Source organism: Castor canadensis, chromosome 13 (genome assembly GCF_047511655.1).
Source record: "Castor canadensis chromosome 13, mCasCan1.hap1v2, whole genome shotgun sequence".
NCBI classification, from domain to species: domain Eukaryota; kingdom Metazoa; phylum Chordata; class Mammalia; order Rodentia; family Castoridae; genus Castor; species Castor canadensis.
Window position 1 is genome coordinate 66,980,767 of NC_133398.1, and position 17,327 is coordinate 66,998,093.

The 17,327-nt window shown below is 41.3% G+C and overlaps 1 protein-coding gene across 6 annotated transcripts in view; it reads left to right on the forward strand.

Annotated features, from left to right (window-relative positions):
• Positions 1–4,575: 4,575 nt before the first annotated feature.
• Positions 4,576–17,327, forward strand: part of Glis3 (GLIS family zinc finger 3) — a 443,820-nt gene continuing 431,068 nt past the window's right edge. For 2 of the 6 annotated variants that reach the window (XM_074051951.1, XM_074051954.1), the window contains exons 1-2: positions 4,576–5,219; positions 10,363–10,431. The gene's annotated coding sequence lies outside the window, so the exon portion shown is untranslated. Of the gene's footprint in view, positions 5,220–6,591; positions 6,756–10,362; positions 10,432–17,327 lie in introns of those variants that run through there. The other 4 variants (XM_074051952.1, XM_074051953.1, XR_012440461.1 and 1 more) reach the window with 3 other exon arrangements.

Sequence of the window (17,327 nt, forward strand, 5' to 3'; positions counted from 1 at the left end):
CTTGCTAGGCAGGCACTCTACCACTTGAACTAGAATCCCAACCTGTTTTTTTCTTTGATTACTTTTTGGGAAAGAGTCTCATGTTTTTGCCTGGACCAGCCTGGAGAGGTATCCTCCTATGTATGCTTTTTGTGAATCTGGGATGAGGGACGTGTCACCATATGCAGCTATTGGTTGAGATGGGGAGTGGGTCTCTAACTTTTTGCCCAGGGTGGCCTTTAATGATGATCCTTCTTCTCTCAACCTCCTGCATAGTTGGGATTACAGACATGAGCCACCATGCCTGGACTCAACTTAAGTTTTGTTGGAATATCAAACACTGATAACAAAATATGAAATTTGCTACCTTCAACTATTTGTATTACTCATTCAGGAAGGTAAGATGGAAAATTTCCATCCTACACATTTAGTTCCCCTCTTTAATTTGGCAAACATTGACTTTTTCCACTGCATTTCTACTTAACTGGACTCTGGCCAGCTGGTGTGTGAATGTGTGTGTTTTAATAGCTAGGCATAATATTACTGGTGCTGTTTGCTCAATTTACTTGCATTTTGGTGTTCAGATTTGTTTCTATCTGTGGCTACTCTAAGGAGTAGGAATCTGATCATAGTTCCTGGCAAGTTCATGAATGAATTGCTGTGAGATCACCCAGATTGACATAAACAACTGTACTTCTGAAGTTTGTCTTTTTGGTTTTGTTTTTCAGAAAGGGTCCCAGGCTGGCCTTGAACTCACTATGTAGCCCAGACTCACCTTAAACTTGTCCTCTTCCTGCATCAGCCTCCCAAGTGCTGGAATTACAGGTGTGCACCAAGATTCCTGGCTTTCTATTGAAGTTTTGTCGTCAGGATGTTACTTCTGGAAGTGTTACAGGGAGGCAGCTACAGACTGTGAATGTGCCCTTAATACAGAGAAACTAAAGCAGATACCTTAAAGCAACTGAGGCCAATAGGAAAAGGGGACCAGGAACTAGAGAAAAGGTTAGATCAAAAAGAATTAACCTAGAAGGTAACACCCACGCACAGGAAATCAATGTGAGTCAATGCCCTGTATAGCTATCCTTATCTCAACCAGCAAAACCCCTTGTTCCTTCCTATTATTGCTTATACTCTCTCTACAACAAAATTAGAGATAAGGGCAAAATAGTTTCTGCTGGGTATTGAGGGGTGGGAGCGGGAGGGGGTGGAGTGGGTGTTAAGGGAGGGGGTGGGGGCAGGGGGGAGAAATGAACCAAGCCTTGTATGCACATATGAATAATAAAAGAAAAATGAAAAAAAAAAAGACTGTGAATGTTCCTACTTTAACTCTAGCTTTATATGCACAGCCACACAGATACTATGCCTTCTGTGCTCTTTCTCAGGTTGATCCCTCCACCTGGAATGGTCACTTTTGCTCACTGCTACTCTACCATTCTCTGAGGGCCAGCTCAGATAACAAGGCTACTCCATGCTTCCTCCATACTCCTGCACACTTAGTTGTGCTCATGCAACACTGATTACAAGAGGCTGTACACTTTATATACCTGCAATATCCTTTGCACATATTCAAAGAGAATAAATAGCTATTTTGTAGGCAGCAACACTGAAAGGCTTCTACACTTGCAATTCTGGCTCTGTCTGCAACTCTCTTTAATCCTTTAGTGAGCTTCAGTGTCCTTGCTTCTAAATAGAGGATTACTAATGACCATTCAATTCCTTTGAGGGACAATGAGGTAACATAGGTAAGAGTTCCCATTCCTTGAGGGTTTGCTATAAACCAGGCACCGGGCAAAAGTCTTTATGTAACATCTTCCCAGGTACAGGGCTTGCATTATCAATTTCTTTAGTCCCAGTCCTTGGACAGAGTAGGTACTCCCTGAATAGTTCTCAGATGAATAAGAACTGGAGTTGAGCTGGCAGCTGGGCCTGTCTGCTGAGTCAGCTGCCCTGAGTCAGTGGTTGAGGCGCATGCAACATGGGTCTCTGGAGGGAAGACACTGGCTGAGATGCAGTTCCCACCTATCTGGCTGAAAGGCTGCCCTGGCATGATTCCTAAGCATGATGGAGAGCCCATGGGAGTGGAGATTATAATTTCTGAACTACATTAATTTCTTTCCCACTGCCTCTCATTACTAACCCCCCATGGCCAATCTAGCCACAAAGAGGTACAGTTCTCATTGTGAGTCACTCCAGAGTTATATTGGTAGCACTGCACTTTTACTCTAACTCATGGAACATAAGGATATTGCTGATGTACATTCTTGGCAAAATAAGAAAGGAAAAAAGAAAGAAGGAAAGAAAGGAATAAGGAAGGAATGAAGGAAGGTAGAAAGGAAGGAAGGAAGGGAGGGAGAAATCCAACCAAAGCACTATGCCTATTTACTGGTAAATGTCTTAGGAATGGTAGAGGCTCATGAAAAACTTACCTAAATAAAACGTCATTTTTATCCTTGGACTCATATAAATGAAGAGAATTTTGGGGATATCCAGGTTAATGACTCATAACTTTCCAGTGTTTTATTTCTAGGAGTCATTGACTAAAGATGGGTGTAGTACTATTTTTTTTTTCTCTTGCAGCTATGCTATTCCCATCAACTTTTGGGAAGTTTTGGAAGCTCCTGAAAGCCCCTAGGGCATCATTCCATGCATTGAAACCATTGAGCTTGAAATGATATTTGGGGGATATTAGAAAGAGTCTTTATTTTTGTTTCTTCCCCTCAGCCTCTACCAAGATTTGTCTTGTTCCTGGGGAACAGTTACACAGCACAAGAGTCTGATGAATAGAATTTCCCATGATGCTTTGAAGGGTCAGTGTTCTCATCTTGCTCTGCTCCTGAAGGCTGGAGTTAATGAGGAGGAATTTTTATGTGAATGTCAGACATGTTGCAATAACTAGCCACAATGGAATAGTCGTGGCAATTTCCACCACTTGGTTTCTTTGTTTTTCTGATGTTGCTGCATGCTTCATTTTATGAGTATTTTCTTTTCTTATGTGTGATGAACCCATCTATTGCCATCCTGGATTTGGGTGCTTGTATTTAAAAGAGATGAAGAACAGAGGGAGAAACTCAAAAATTAACAGAATGATATATCATAAGCACTTATTATTTTCCTTCCTCTACTTCTGATGACAGATATTCTGGTGATTAACATTCTGATGAGTTTGTGCTCCAAGGAAAAGGAAAGGAGGATCATAATGAGACATTTAAAAAGTATTGTGAAAGCTAGACTTCTTTTGGTGATGTTACTTACTATCATGAATAAAGAACAAGTTTAGTAATGTTCCTGTTGAAATAACACACATGAAAGTTACCAACAATCTCTTTTGGTTCGGCTTTCTGAGGTAAGTCATTTGTATCCTTGAGGGCTTTTTTTCTGTCTTATTTTTCTAATTTTTTTGGTTTTTGAGAAAGGGTCTGCTATGTACAAGGCTGATCTGAAATTTGCTATGTAGCCCAGGCTGGCTTTGAACTTTCTATCCTTCTGCCTTAGCCTCCCAAGTGCAAGCATCACACTGTGAGCCACTGCACTGTGAGAGCTTTTATCTACTACTTGAATGCTACTTTTTATCTGAGTGAGAGCAGAATTAACTCCAAGACTGGTGGAATTCTAAGTGACTATGGCACCCTTGTTCATTTCCTTCACAAGGAAGAATACTGCTCTCACTACACAAAAGGCCTCACTGGAGGATGGATAGTGGTTGGGTGCATGACATGAATAGGGTCTCAAGATGGAATGTTTTACCTTTTTGTGACAATTCACACAAGGATCCACTGGAAACAGGCCTTCTAGATGGGTGTGATGGTGCATATCTATAATACCAGCTAATTGGGAGGTAAAAGTAGGAGGATTGAGAGTTCGAGGCCAATTCTGGAAAAGTTATAGAAATCCTATCTCAAACAAAGTCTGGAGGCAGAACCCAACTGATAGAGAGCTTGCCTAGCAAGTTAGGAGGCCCTGGGTTCAATCCTCAGTTTTTGTTTTAAAATCAGGTCTCCTGGTGACAAGTTTTTGATGGCTTTGGGCTCTGATCAAACCAACTAGAAGGGCTAGGGGTCAGGACTTCTGAGGGGTAAAAAGTGTTACATTCTTAAGGGCACCACTGCACAGTGCCTTCATTCCTAGCAGCCCTTGCCACACTTCTGTCACCTTCCTCTCTGCTCTGTCTATACCTTGAAAAGATGGCAAAGGCATAATCCTTCCTGTTTCACCATTCAGAATTCTCAGGTACCCAATCTCATGTATTACCGTCCCTTTTGTCATTTTTCACTTTTTAGTTTCTTCTTTTTCCCTTTACTGCTATATTTTTCTTTCTTTCTTTTTAAATGAATTGACATCAAATTCTGTCGGAACACTTAACTTTCAAGTAAAAAAAAAAAAAGTCAACTCAACAAGTCCAGAAAGGTAAAAATTCTCCCCGCTGTTACCTTCTTCTGGAGTTGGAGAGAGAGGAGAGAACACTACAGAGAGGGAGACACAAGCTAGGCCTTTGAATTGGCCAGCCTGGTGACCAGGGAGCCCGCCCCCGTCCCTCCCCGCCCCCTCCGTCGCGTCGCTCGCACTCAGGAAGCAGCTGGCTCCAGGCCGGCCCTCGCGGCCGCACACGCATCCACGCTCCTCGCGGGGCAGCCTCCCTCGCTTGCTCCCTCTCCCCCGTTCCCTGTGCTTGCAGCCGCGTCCACCCTGCGTCGCCCGGGCTGCCCAGAGCGCGGCGCGCACGGTCACCGGCGCCGGGGGCCGCCACCGCCGCCCCTCCTGGCACTTCGGGTATACTGCGGGCCACCGATCAGGCTCGCATTGGCGCTCCCCCCGACGGGACCCTGCGGCAGCGATTAGTCGGCATCCCTTAAACGCATCCCCTGGCCTTGGGCGAGGATGAGCAGGACAGGGGAGGCACAAAGTCGCCACTCAACTTTGTAAACACATTACTGGCGGGGGCATGTGTGCAGCGGGGAGAATGAGCTGATGCCGAGGGTCCGGCCACCCCCCTTCTGCCTCCTCCTCCCCCTGCAGCCACTGCCCTCGCAGACGCGCGCGCACACACGGCGCTGGGGCCGGGTTTCCGCGCTCCGTCCCCGGGCTTGGATGGGAGTTTTCATTTCCGAAGGAGGCAGAGCGCGCTGAAGGGCTGGAGTTCCAAGTCACTCCTCGCAGCGCCCTCCGCCCGCTGTCACGCGCGCAGGCTGGCCGGGGGAAGGGACCCGCACGCCGAGCTTTGTTGTGGAAATCCTGGTTACCTGGTAAGTGGATGCCATAGGAACTTTGTTCCCAGGCGAGAGACTGGGAAACAGGCGCAGGAGAGCGCGGGGGAGTTAAGGCTCAGAGACGCAAACTAGGGATTAGAAACAGTTTTCCACGCCGATCCGGTGGTTTTCGCGTGGGTTTAAGGACACGCGCACCCCACCCCCAGATCCGAAGGACTTTTATAGATCTGCGCTTAGTTTATCGAGAAGATAGCAGCACTCAATCAGGAACAAAGCTACTTCTTGTCACTTATCTGAGTACCGAGTGTAGAAGACAGAGAGGTGTTGAAGTTTCACTTATTGGGAAGTTTTTGTGTTTTCTCTTAACCCATGGGCTCCAGAGGCTACGAAGTCAGAGCAAGTTATGGGGGCCCATCGGCATGGCGCGCGCCACCCCGGGGTTCCCACTGAAGGGAAACTTTGGGGAAGTGGGAATTTGATGGGGTGACGTGAGGTCGTTCGCGCATTCGCAGGGTTGCAGTTGCCTCGTCGACTTCCACGTGTTTGTGGAGCTCCACGAAGGGTGTTTTCCACGGTTGGGGTTCACCCAAGACGGTGTCCCTATGGTTCGGGGAGGTCTCGGGGTGGGGGTACAGATACTAGTCGGGGACGGGTCCAATGACCCGCAGCCGCCAGGGCTGTAACTAAACCTCCCACACCACAAACGCGCAGACACTTTCAGACACCAGCACTTCCCGCCGGCTTCGTCACCTCGCGTTTACATTTTTACGGGGCCCGACAAAATGTCAGCACTGTTTGGAAAATGTCTCAGTCTTAGGGACTTTGTCCTGCAAAAGGCTCCTGTCCCGTTCCTATAAATGACCCTGTGTGTATTTTGAAGTCAGCCTGAGGGCCGCTCTCTGGAAAGCGTGAGTGAGCTGCCGGCTCTCTCCTAGACACACACCTTGCCCCAAGCGACAGTTCCAACTTACTCACTGGAGCTGACAAGTCACCTCGGGGACGAGGAAGTCACCCAAGTGTCTGGAAATCTTGGCCCTGGAAGATTTGTCATCCTATGGATGATTCAATTAGGTACCTGGAGGGAGAAAGTTTGGGGAAAGGTTTCTGAGTCCTTAGGTCGCGCCCTCAGATTTGTTAGGGACGTTTGGGAGGCCAGAGGTGAGGACACTTGCACTGTGGGGGCTCTGGGCCGTGCGCTCCCGGGTGCAGCGAGCCGGGCCGCGGCTCCCCCGGGGCTTCAGGCTCCGGCCGCCCGGGGCAGCGCGCGGGTCCCCGCCGCCCGGCTTCCCAGCTGGCGGCCTGCGGCCGGCGGCGGCGCCCTTTCAGCCCCCGACTTACTCAGGACGGGGTTGCACAACAGGAAGCCGGCACGAGTTTGTTTTGTTTTGCTGCATTCGCTCGCTCGCTCGCGGACCCGGCCGAGGGTACGGGTGGGGGCGGCAGGGAGTGACTGGGTCGCAGCAGAGCGCTCCACACGGGCTCGGTCGCCTCCGCCTCGGGACCCGCCCCTCGTCGCGCTCCGCTCCACCGAGCCCTGGGGCCAGGGCCTAGGACCCCCGCGGGCCAAGCTAGGTGGGTAAGGAACTGCGGCAGGAGGAGGGCTACTTCCTTCTGCCCTGGCCCACGCACCTCTTTCCTGCCCCACGCGTCTCTCCTCTGCTCCGCGGGCCCCCAGCACTTCTCCTGGCTTCCCTGCCTGGTCGATCTTACTCTCCTTATTAGACTTCCTTGACATCAGCTTGGTCCCCATCGGGGTGCAGGGTAGGAGGCCACTTCCGGAATCGCAGGGAGCAGCGTTCTTGGGGACTTCACTCCTGCCATTACCGCCCCCTTTTACAGAGAAGAGGACCCTGCCCTGTTTCCCCAGTTCCGCTGAGCCTGCTCCTAAAGGGACATCAGCATCTCCTGAGAGTTGGGGCCCCATGGCCCTGGAGTTGATGAGAGGGAAGTTCTGCAGCTCCCCCCAGTGGACCAATTCCCCTTAGGTATGGGACATGGAATCTCAAATACAAACTTAAGGACCTTGGTGATCACCCACAGATAAGGACACCATGATCCAGAGACTTTAGAGGTTTTTGCCCAAGACCTCACGTCCAACCATCGCACTCAGGAGACTTAAGGTCGCCGATCAGAGAGCATTTCTTGGCCTGAAGGTGAACTCAAGACAAATGCAAAATCTCTTGTGTCCCCTCCAAAGCTTTGATGAGTCATGATTTCTGCCTTGGGAAATAGCCAGACTTCTGTTCCCCCTATGTCTGCTTCCTCATGGCACCTCACTTTTAAAACTAAACTGGCGAACAATTCTGTGGATTACAAAATTGATCTCTTTTGGTTTAAATCTTCTTCTTCCTTTTCTCGCTCCTCCAAGTTTGCTTCCAGGAGACTGGGAAAGCAAGTGCAACCTACAAAAGTTTGCAGTAAAACAAGGAAGGTTATTCCTAGAAACTTTGAAGGGATCTAGATATACAGTGTATGGTATTATATGCAAATTTCGCGACTGAACATGCTGAAGTTTAAGGGTTATCCTTAACTGTACTACAGTTTTAAGTAGTTGTCCTTGCAGCCAGCCTAGCTTTAAAATTTGTTAATTTCTTTCCTTTCTTATTGGGAGGACTCAGTAGTCCTTGAGTATGAGTAGATGCCAACTGCTGACTACTTCTCCCCTTGTTTCACCAGAGGCCAATTTTGAGAGAGCATCTTTTCTCTGATTTCTGATTCCATGTGCGTTCGTTAAGAGTCATGTTAGCAAAGGTTGACTACCTGGGGTTGGTTGGTGTGTGTGGGAAGAAGTAATCATTATTCCAAGGGAAATAACTTCCTTTCTTCCTTCCATTTATCTAGTGAATGAAATTTTTACTGGGCCAAGGCTGGGTAGGGGAGGTTAAATAATATCAAAGTCATGTTTTGTATGAGTCCTGTTTACATTTATGTAGCAGAAAGTGGTCTTTCCATCTTTTCACAAGAGAGCTCAGTGTTCTCAGTTTTTTTTTTTCTGTGTCCTTTCCTGCTACTAAATTAAGTCTGAGGACATTGTTTCGTCATTGCGCCTTTCATATGGTAGTTATTGATTTTTGGAGTTGGAGTGTTAATTTATAGTTCTCCCAGATTATAGGAGTACTTTCGAAGGAGATAATTCAGGAAGCAGCATCTCATGCATACCCTCATCCCTGGAGAAGTTATTTCCTGTGTTTCTGTAATTATTTTCTGCAGAGGATGTTATAGTATAAATAAGGTGGAAATACAGAGCTTAACTCTTGTAAGTTTGGTTGTTTCATAGACCCAATCAGGACTGGAGAAAAAAGAGACATGTAACAAATCTTTACAGTAAAAACATGGTGCCCTTCTCATTTAAGGAGGATGAGACATAACTACACCTTTAAAATGACAAATGACATTCATGTTGGTACAGTGGTTCATGCCCATCATCTCAGCTACTTGGGAGGCTTTGAGAGGGAGGATTGAAGTTTAAGGCCAGCCTGGGCAAAAAGTTAGAAAGATCCCTTTTGAAACACTACAATAAGAAAAACAAGCTGGGCATGATTATACACGTTTGTAATCCCAGCTAAACTATGTGGGAGTCACAGGTGAGAGGATTAGGTCCTACACTGGCTGGGAAAAACATGAGACCCTATCTGAAAAACAATCTTAAAAATAAAAAGAACTGGGGGTGTGACTCAAGTATGAGAGCACTTGTCTAGTAAACACAAGGCCCTGAGTTCAAACCCTAGTACTGTTTTCCTCCCCAAAATTACATTTATACATAGTCTCCCCCCCACAAAATTACATTTATACATAGTTGGATTAAAAGATGCCAATGTACCAAGGTTTTCTACTTACTTTAGGCAGAGTTGACACAAAAGCCATTTTTTTTTTTACTGAGATGAGACAAAATACCCATATAGAAAAGCACACCTATCTTAAGCCTGATGATTTTCACAAATTGAAACTCCTGTATAACTAGCATCTGGATAAAGAAATTGCATTACCAACACACTAGACACGTCCCTCATGCACCATTCCAGTTATGACTTCCTTCTAAGGTAACTACTGTCCTCACTTCTAACAGATATGCCTTAAAAAAAACTTACGTAAATAGAATAATCCAATATGTACTTTTGAGTCTGCTTCTTTTGTTTGACACACCACCTTTAAATAGGTCAAATAATTTGGACTTGCCTTTAAAGATGATGGCAATTGTTTGGCTTGCTGAAATTAGTCAGGCATTACTTAATATGATAAAATTAAATAAAAACACTAATATATGGAAACTGTATTTGTATCCTGGTGATAGTCTGGTTAGGGAAACGGAAAACAAGAAGGAACTCCTCTCAATATGACAAGCCCGAATACATTAGCAGTCTTTGTGTGAGGGCCAGTACCCCCACAGCAAAAGAAGCCTTGGCTCAGGACTGAGCTAGCTCAGTTTTTAGTTAGGATTTTTTCATTGTTCACCAGCAGGCCCAAGATCAAGGCAAGGATAATGGAACAGAATTTCTATGCCACTTTTTTCCTGTTAGTAAACAGAATAGATGAGGAAGAATAGATTGAGAGGCATGCAACTATAATTAAACTGGTTCCACAGGTCACGGAGCATGAAACTCAGGATTGCTTGGTCACATCTTAGTTGTACTGTATTTATTCAGGCAATAGATGATAAATATGGGATATAATTATATATTTCACTGTACTACAGTTTTGTACAATATGAGTAATATAATAAATATATGAATATATGTGTAGTATTAAAATATGTGTATAATAAACTTACTGTGAAAGATATAAATATAAAGGTATAATATAAAACAGTCTGTATAAATATAAGAGCTGGGCAGAGTTCAAAGATAAAATTTTACACAAAACCCCAAAAATGTAATGAAATTAGAATTTAGGGACTGGAGGTGTGACTCAAGCAGTAGACTGCCTGCTTTGCAAGGGCTTCATTCCCTGCCCCCCCTCCCCCGCCACACACAGAAAAAGGAATTTAGGCAGAGCGACTATAATGCAATGTAGAAAGGTATGGATATTAAAAGAGGAGTGTGTAGAATAAAATATTGAACATTTTTTGGGATCCTTTTATGTCCCAGATACTGTGCTAACCATGAGCCATTCATTTTCTTATTTACTTTTCTGCAATGTTATGAACTGTGCACAATTTAGTGTATTTATTTCCATTTTACAGATCAGAGACGTGAGGCTAAGAAAGAATCAGCAAAGGCATAAAGTGGCTATTTGGGGGAAGGCCTGAAGGGTGAGTAGGATGTGCATTTTGGGGGAAAGAGGACAAAAGGAGGAAGGAGGGGGAAAGACCATTTAGGTAGACTCTAAGGCAGTATGTGGAATGAACAGAAGGAGGGATCCAATCCTGTTCTTCTTTGAGAACAAAATCAGGGAATTTGTCAAGCTTGAATCACAAAGGCTCTAAGTTGCTGAGGACAGACTTTGGATGAGGAAAGCTAGTGGGGCTGTTCTTGTCTGATGTGATCTCTTTAGGCTAAGAACATGAAAGGCTGTATGTTCCTTCAGGGGCAGTAAGTCTTGCTGAACTGCAGATGGGGAGATAGGGTCACAGAATAAGATCTGATCTGGTCCTGGGCTCCCTGATAAAGTGATCAGACTTTCTGAGCATTAGAAGTTTCTGCAGTTCTGAGCCAGAGCTCTGAAGTTTCATTTCTAGTCCTGCTGAATACTGTACCCAGAAAACCAACCAGATGCTAGGGCGAAGGATGAGTTTTTGTTATTCTTGTGTGTGAAGAAATAGATTAATGTTTTCCCAACCTTTTCAGCATGACCAATAGGTTCCACTTCTGTCTGTAACTTGGCTGAGTCATTCATGAAGGTTAAAAAAATTATTTTTAATAAATATGTTGTCATGTTGGTTAAGGGCCTAGTCATTGTTGTGGACATTCATATTTCTACACTGATGTCAGTGAACATAACTTAACTGGTATAAAACTTCTGTCTACCAACAGCTAAAAATAGCCACATTGGTCACTTTTAAGCAGTTACTACACTGAAGGAAAGAAATCACAGTTACATGTGTGATGGGGTGCTTTAATATGCTTTGAATATTTGGCCTGATGAATTTTATTTCTAGAATCTTCCATAGGTTGTTATTTATTACTCTTTTGAGAGGATTGTGATTTTTAGCTTTGCGAATAGCTATTCACGTGTTTGAATAGTAGGTTGTACAGTCTAAATGATGAAGAATGCTCTTTTCACTTTGCTAGTTTGCTACCTATGTGCCTCGTGCCTCTGTGTGAGAATGTTGTTGTTTTAAAAAAATATCCAGTCAATTACTTTGCTTTATATTTTTGAAGAAGAAGCCTTTGTCTTAAACCATGGCCATGTGGTGCTCTTTGCAATTCAGGTGATTAATTCACTGGTGACATCATAGGGAATGTGTTCATTTTTCCATTTTTAAATTCTTCGTCTCAGGATCTGATGGTTAACTCCTATTAAGAACACATTTTGAAAAACTCAGTTCTCAAAGACTGAGAAGTGTTAAAACTTTTCTCTTTTGGGTGATGTGGCTCAAGTCGTAGATTGCCTGCTTAGTAAGCACAAGGACCTGAGTTCAAATTCCAGTAAAAGCTTCTCTTCCTTTTGCATTGTAAGAGCAGGGTTTTACTCCAGACAAGGTCATTTACCTTCTGCAATGAGGAAGATCTAAAAATTGTTAGTCATTTTGATGTTGATTCAGCGGATTAATTATTACTTACTGAGCTCAATTCATCAATTCATCGATTGATACTTATTGAGTTAAAGGCTCAGTGATAGATAACGGTGGTAGGAATGTGGCTTTGAAAATTTAGCTTTCATTTTTTTTTTTTTTTCAGTACTGGGATCAAACTAAGAGCTAGGCAAATGCTCAACCACTGAGCTACATCCCTAGCCCTTAACATTCTTTTTTTTTTTTTTTCAATACTGGGGTTTTGAACTCAGGGCCTACACATTGAGCCACTCTACTAGCCCTTTATTGTGATTTTTTCTTTTTTTGAGATAAGGTCTCATGAACTATTTGCCTGGGCTGACATTGAATGGCAATCCTTCTGATCTCTGCCTCCTGAGTAGGTAGGATCACAGGAGTGAGCCACCAGTGCCTGGATTAACTTCCATTTTTTATAAAGCCAAACATGTCAAGCTTTTTCTTCATTAAAGCTATATTTTGGCATTTATTTTAGTTTGATTGTTCATCTCTGTCTATTCCTTCTGCTATTTTTTGTAGGTAGGCAAATAGTCCAAATACTTTTATAACAGTGGCTTTTATTCTGTTTTGACTGTAACCCACCAGAAAATAGATTTTTTTATCTTACCCAGACTACACTAGCTACATATAAATGTGCAGCTATATATGTACACCCACAAATAAATGAAATAAAATGATATTTGACCATTAATATATTTGACGTACCCTGAAAGCATCTACTTTATTCTAGTCTACTATGTTTAATTAAAAAATGCTTTCACTGTAGAGTAATTGGTTTTATAGGCCATCAATGGATTGCAGTCCAGTTTGGAAAACTGCTTTGGAAAGAGAACTTCATTAAACATAGGTCTAGAAACTTACAGCTATCATACCTGGACTGGGCCAAGGCATGGTCACTTTCTGAATTTGTCTTTATCTGTTTGTCTTAAAAATAGTTTTGGTTCCAAGTTCATCCTCATTTTGTATGATTTCTTTTGACTGATCAAGGAAATCCCTAATTATCCCCCCTCTCCCTTGCCATTTTTGGTAAGGCCACAGTTTTCTAGACCTTTCTGTACTCATTGATGAGTTAATGACGGAGTCAAGTAAATGAAATACTTCTAAGTAATTACTGCTAAAACTGGTGACATTTAGCAAACTAGGGGGATATGAGAGTTATGTAGATGCATTGAAGTGTGGAAAGTGGACTCTGAGGGAAGTTATTGAACTTCTAATATTGCCCTCCAGCAGTATTTTCCTGAAGGTTCTCAGCTTTTTCCAGCTATCTGTAATCACTATCATTGTGTGAAAGGTTCACTGCACTGCCTCTGACTTTTCAGTTAGGATTGATTGACCAGGAGTGAATTCCTGAATTGAACTTGGTTATTCCTTTCTTCCCATTTCCTTCCCTTCCCCTTTTTCTTTCTTTCTTCTGTCCTATTCATATTTAATATCCATATTTTGAATATCACAGTTATAAATTTAAAATTAGAATGGCACTGCCAGTTATTTTACTCAAATGACTCAAGAAAGATTATTTTCATTTTAGGGAAAATTTTATAAAATACAAAAATAAGATGTTAAAATGTGTCTACCTTTAATTAGCTAAGGATTTGAATCCTAGATAAATGAAAGTTAGGGTTTTATTAGATGGGATTCATAATGTTTATTTTATTACTTTTCTGAGTGGTCTTGGAAAACTGATCTGGAATCTCTGGAGGGAACACTAATTTGTCTTTTTATTTTTAATTAGTGTAGCTCAGAATGAAACCCCTTTGATTCATCTTATTGGTGATTATATTGCTGGAGAAGCATCTGTACATGTTAGTGTTCAGAATAAATGTGATAATATTCTTACAATTACAATGTTAGAACTTGGGAGTATCTGACTGAAAAGATCTACACATGCTATAGTTATTAGGTGGGACTTCTTTAAATTTCTGCTTTATATCTCCGTAATGAGGAATTAACTCTGTTCTCTTGTAATTTCTGTTGTAGTTCTGCGAGTTTATCATTTTCACTGGATAAAATTATGAACCTACAGAAAAGGTCAACTATACCTTGTTGTGGGTTAATGTGCTGTAATATAGGACCCTCCAGATTCAATTTAGAGAAATGATATTGTACACATCCAATACATTTCCTCTATAATATCCTCCAGCTTCACAAGCACATGTTTGCACTTTCCTCTTGTTAAAATTGCAGACAAGAATAATTTTGATTTATTGGTGACATCTAATATAGCTGTGTTTATATTGTTGCCAATAAAATGACTTACATGATTGGTTTTTGTTTATACAATCTTTTCTGAGGAGTCAGTCACCTGTGTTAGGACAAGGTACATTCTGCTTATTAAAATGAACTCTTGGGATCTAAGAACATTCAGCTCTATCTGTCCTTGATTGAATTGCAAAATGTGCTTCACACTGCAGCCGTGCATGAGAATAACTTATATTATCTATCAATAGGCTTTTCATTTCTATATTCTTCTGGCTACAAAAGCTGTAACAAGAGAAGCCCATGAGAATAGCATAGGCCTATTAACGATCAAGGCAGTGAAGTTGAAAAGGCAGTGTTAATGAAATTATGCAATCATTAACCCAATGGGGGAAAATGATGAGAATCAGTGAGAAGTCTGTTTTAGATTAATGTATATCTATAATCTGTTTTTCTCTCTCTTTCTCTCTCTGTATATTACATATATATATATATTTATATGTATATTTCTGACTTAGGAGCAGTTTGCTGCCTGACCAATATATCATACGTCATTATCAGGTTTTCTGTTCAGGGTAAGAAATGCTTGTGGCATAAGGAATGGAAAATGTAACAAAGGCTAAATGTAGCCTAAGGAAATGAAATGATGTATGAAAATTAATAATTAACTGGCTCATCAGATGAATTATGACTCTAGATGAGTCTATTAATGATATTTACTAAGAAAGTCCCTTTGGCTGTAAATTGACATTATGGAACTTGTGTTTTTGGAATTTTCTTGAATGGATGCGTTAACATTGCTTTCACTTATTTAATCTCTTAGTCCATGAGGAGCAGTGCCTGGATCCTTGAGTAGAAGGTTGAGTCATGATTTTATGTTTTGATTAAAGTCATGCTTTTCCACAAAACTAGTGGAATTATTAAATGGGTTTGTGCCTTAGTTTCCTTAGGGGTTAAGTCATTTCCTCTCTGACCTGCTTTACAGGTGTGCGTCTTAAGAGTTTGAAAGTAGTCAAAAGGAAAGATTTATTAATTCTCATGTTGACTTACAAGCAGAATGAACATTTTCATTGTGTGATTCAATGAAGTATAAAAATCTAAATATGTCAATGTGTCACATCCAAAATACCCTAAATTTATACCTTTTAAAAAAATTTCTTTTCTTTCCTTCCTTCAGTTGGTTGCCTTGGGTAGAGTAGTTGGGTGGAGGACAGAGGAGAAAATACTGGTGTTTTTATGTAGTTTTTTAATATAAAGAGCCTCTTTCAATGGAATTCTGCCACTTAGGTTTTATAAAAATACTGATTAGTTTGGATTTTACTTTCTTGAAAAAATGTAAATTTAATCCTAAATTCATTTTTTCTTAGTGTTGTCTTTCTATACATGCTGGTGGGAGAGTTCTTCTATTTGCCATTAGTTTGATGGAATTGGTAGACGGTGCCAATATTTTTGCTTCTTTGTTTACCTAATTCCCATAGATTTAAGTTCCATAGATATAGAAGCTGCATATTCATTCTTTATTGTACAGGTATTTTTGATACTCTTCCTTACCTAAATTATCTGGAATAACATAAATCAAGTGACCATAGTGATTATATCCAACCTCCTCAACCTTTTATGGATGAAAAACTGTAAGTCCAGAGTAGTTATAAATGATTTGCCAAGAGTAGAACTTGAGTATCTTGACTTTTTGAGTGCTCTTTTCACTCTTCTCTGTAAGTATGTGTCTCTTGTAAAGCTGTGTAGTTTATTCCAGGTGGACTTAGAATTCTATTTTGATCATATTTTGGCCAAAAAGTTTGTAAGAATATTAGGAATAAACAAAATTGATTATTATACTATAGTATTTAATGCTTGGAAAATCTGTTGATATAATTACTGTGAAAACTGAAAATTTAGGCATATTTTCACAAATATTTTCTTTTCTTCTTGTCTTGATGCTGGTCTGCTCCACTCTCATGCCATTGACCTGTGGTTTTTCTTTAGGGCATTAAAATCACTTTGCTTTCTGGCTGCTGCTTTCTCATTAATAAAATTTAACTACATTTTGTTGTTGTTTTTACCTTCAACCTGAAGCTATTTAAAAAAGGAGACCAATTTACAAAAAGAAAAATTCAGTGTAAGACAAACAGGTATGAGTGCCTGATAATTAAGTTCTCGGCACTTCAATTATTTTTCTTTCTTGCACACTCACCTTCTTAATGATCAACCCTAATGCTAAGTACTTATGTGTTTTTATTCAGATTTTTGATGGGAAATCCTGCTTGTATATGATGTTGATGCCAAAAATGACTCCCTTATTTTTAAGACCTGGAAATGGGCATAGTCTGCAAATCTGCAGACACTTGTCACTTGGACCATGGTCTTAGTGACTCATATTTCCAGTCATGTTGGGCAATTCTTTATTTTCAAAAAATTGCCAATATGACATATTTCTTCTTTTTGCTTTTTCTTTTTGTGAGTACTGAATAAGTGTCTTCTGCAGAGTTCAGAGTGCTCAGAAAATACAGTAATACACTTGAGTTCTTCTACATGTACACAACAGAAAAAACTTTGGAAGTTTTCCAGAGTAAAAAACAACATTGTTGCAACGAGTTTGATATCATGGGTCTGTTTCTTACTGTTCCATAAGCAACCTTCAACCATGAAGGTTTGGAGAACTTAATCGTTTTTGCGGACTGTAATGGTTAGGAGGGCAACAATGAGATAGCTGACGTAGAGAACTGTTGAGTGTCTCCTAAGACTGGAGGGCATAACAATATTAAATGTCACAGACTGATGGAATTCTTAGCAAAATAGAGAGTTGGTAAAAAGCATACCAAATTTTATGTTGTTAGTTACTTTTGAAGTTCCTTAACATAGCCACACATGGTAAACTTTGCAAAAGGCACAGTGAGTATTTGACTTGCAATATAAATGATTTTGATTTACTAAAATGATAAAAGAAAAAAATTCTTCATAAAAAGTTTTCCTTCCTTGATAACCTTTCATGATAATTTATGGAGTCATTTATTCTGGAGTTCAACTGAAAATTTTTTAAGACCTTGAGTGGGTCCTAAGGAAAAAAAAAAATTGGGAATCATCCCATTGGGGATATGTGAATGCTACTGCTTTGCACTCAGCTCTCATTTCCTGTGTTTGTTCAGCTTTGGCTTTTTTTCCATGACTGTCATGTGTATATACAAAACAGATTGTGAATATGTCCTTCATACATTTGGTATAGAGGCATTACCATAGCACTT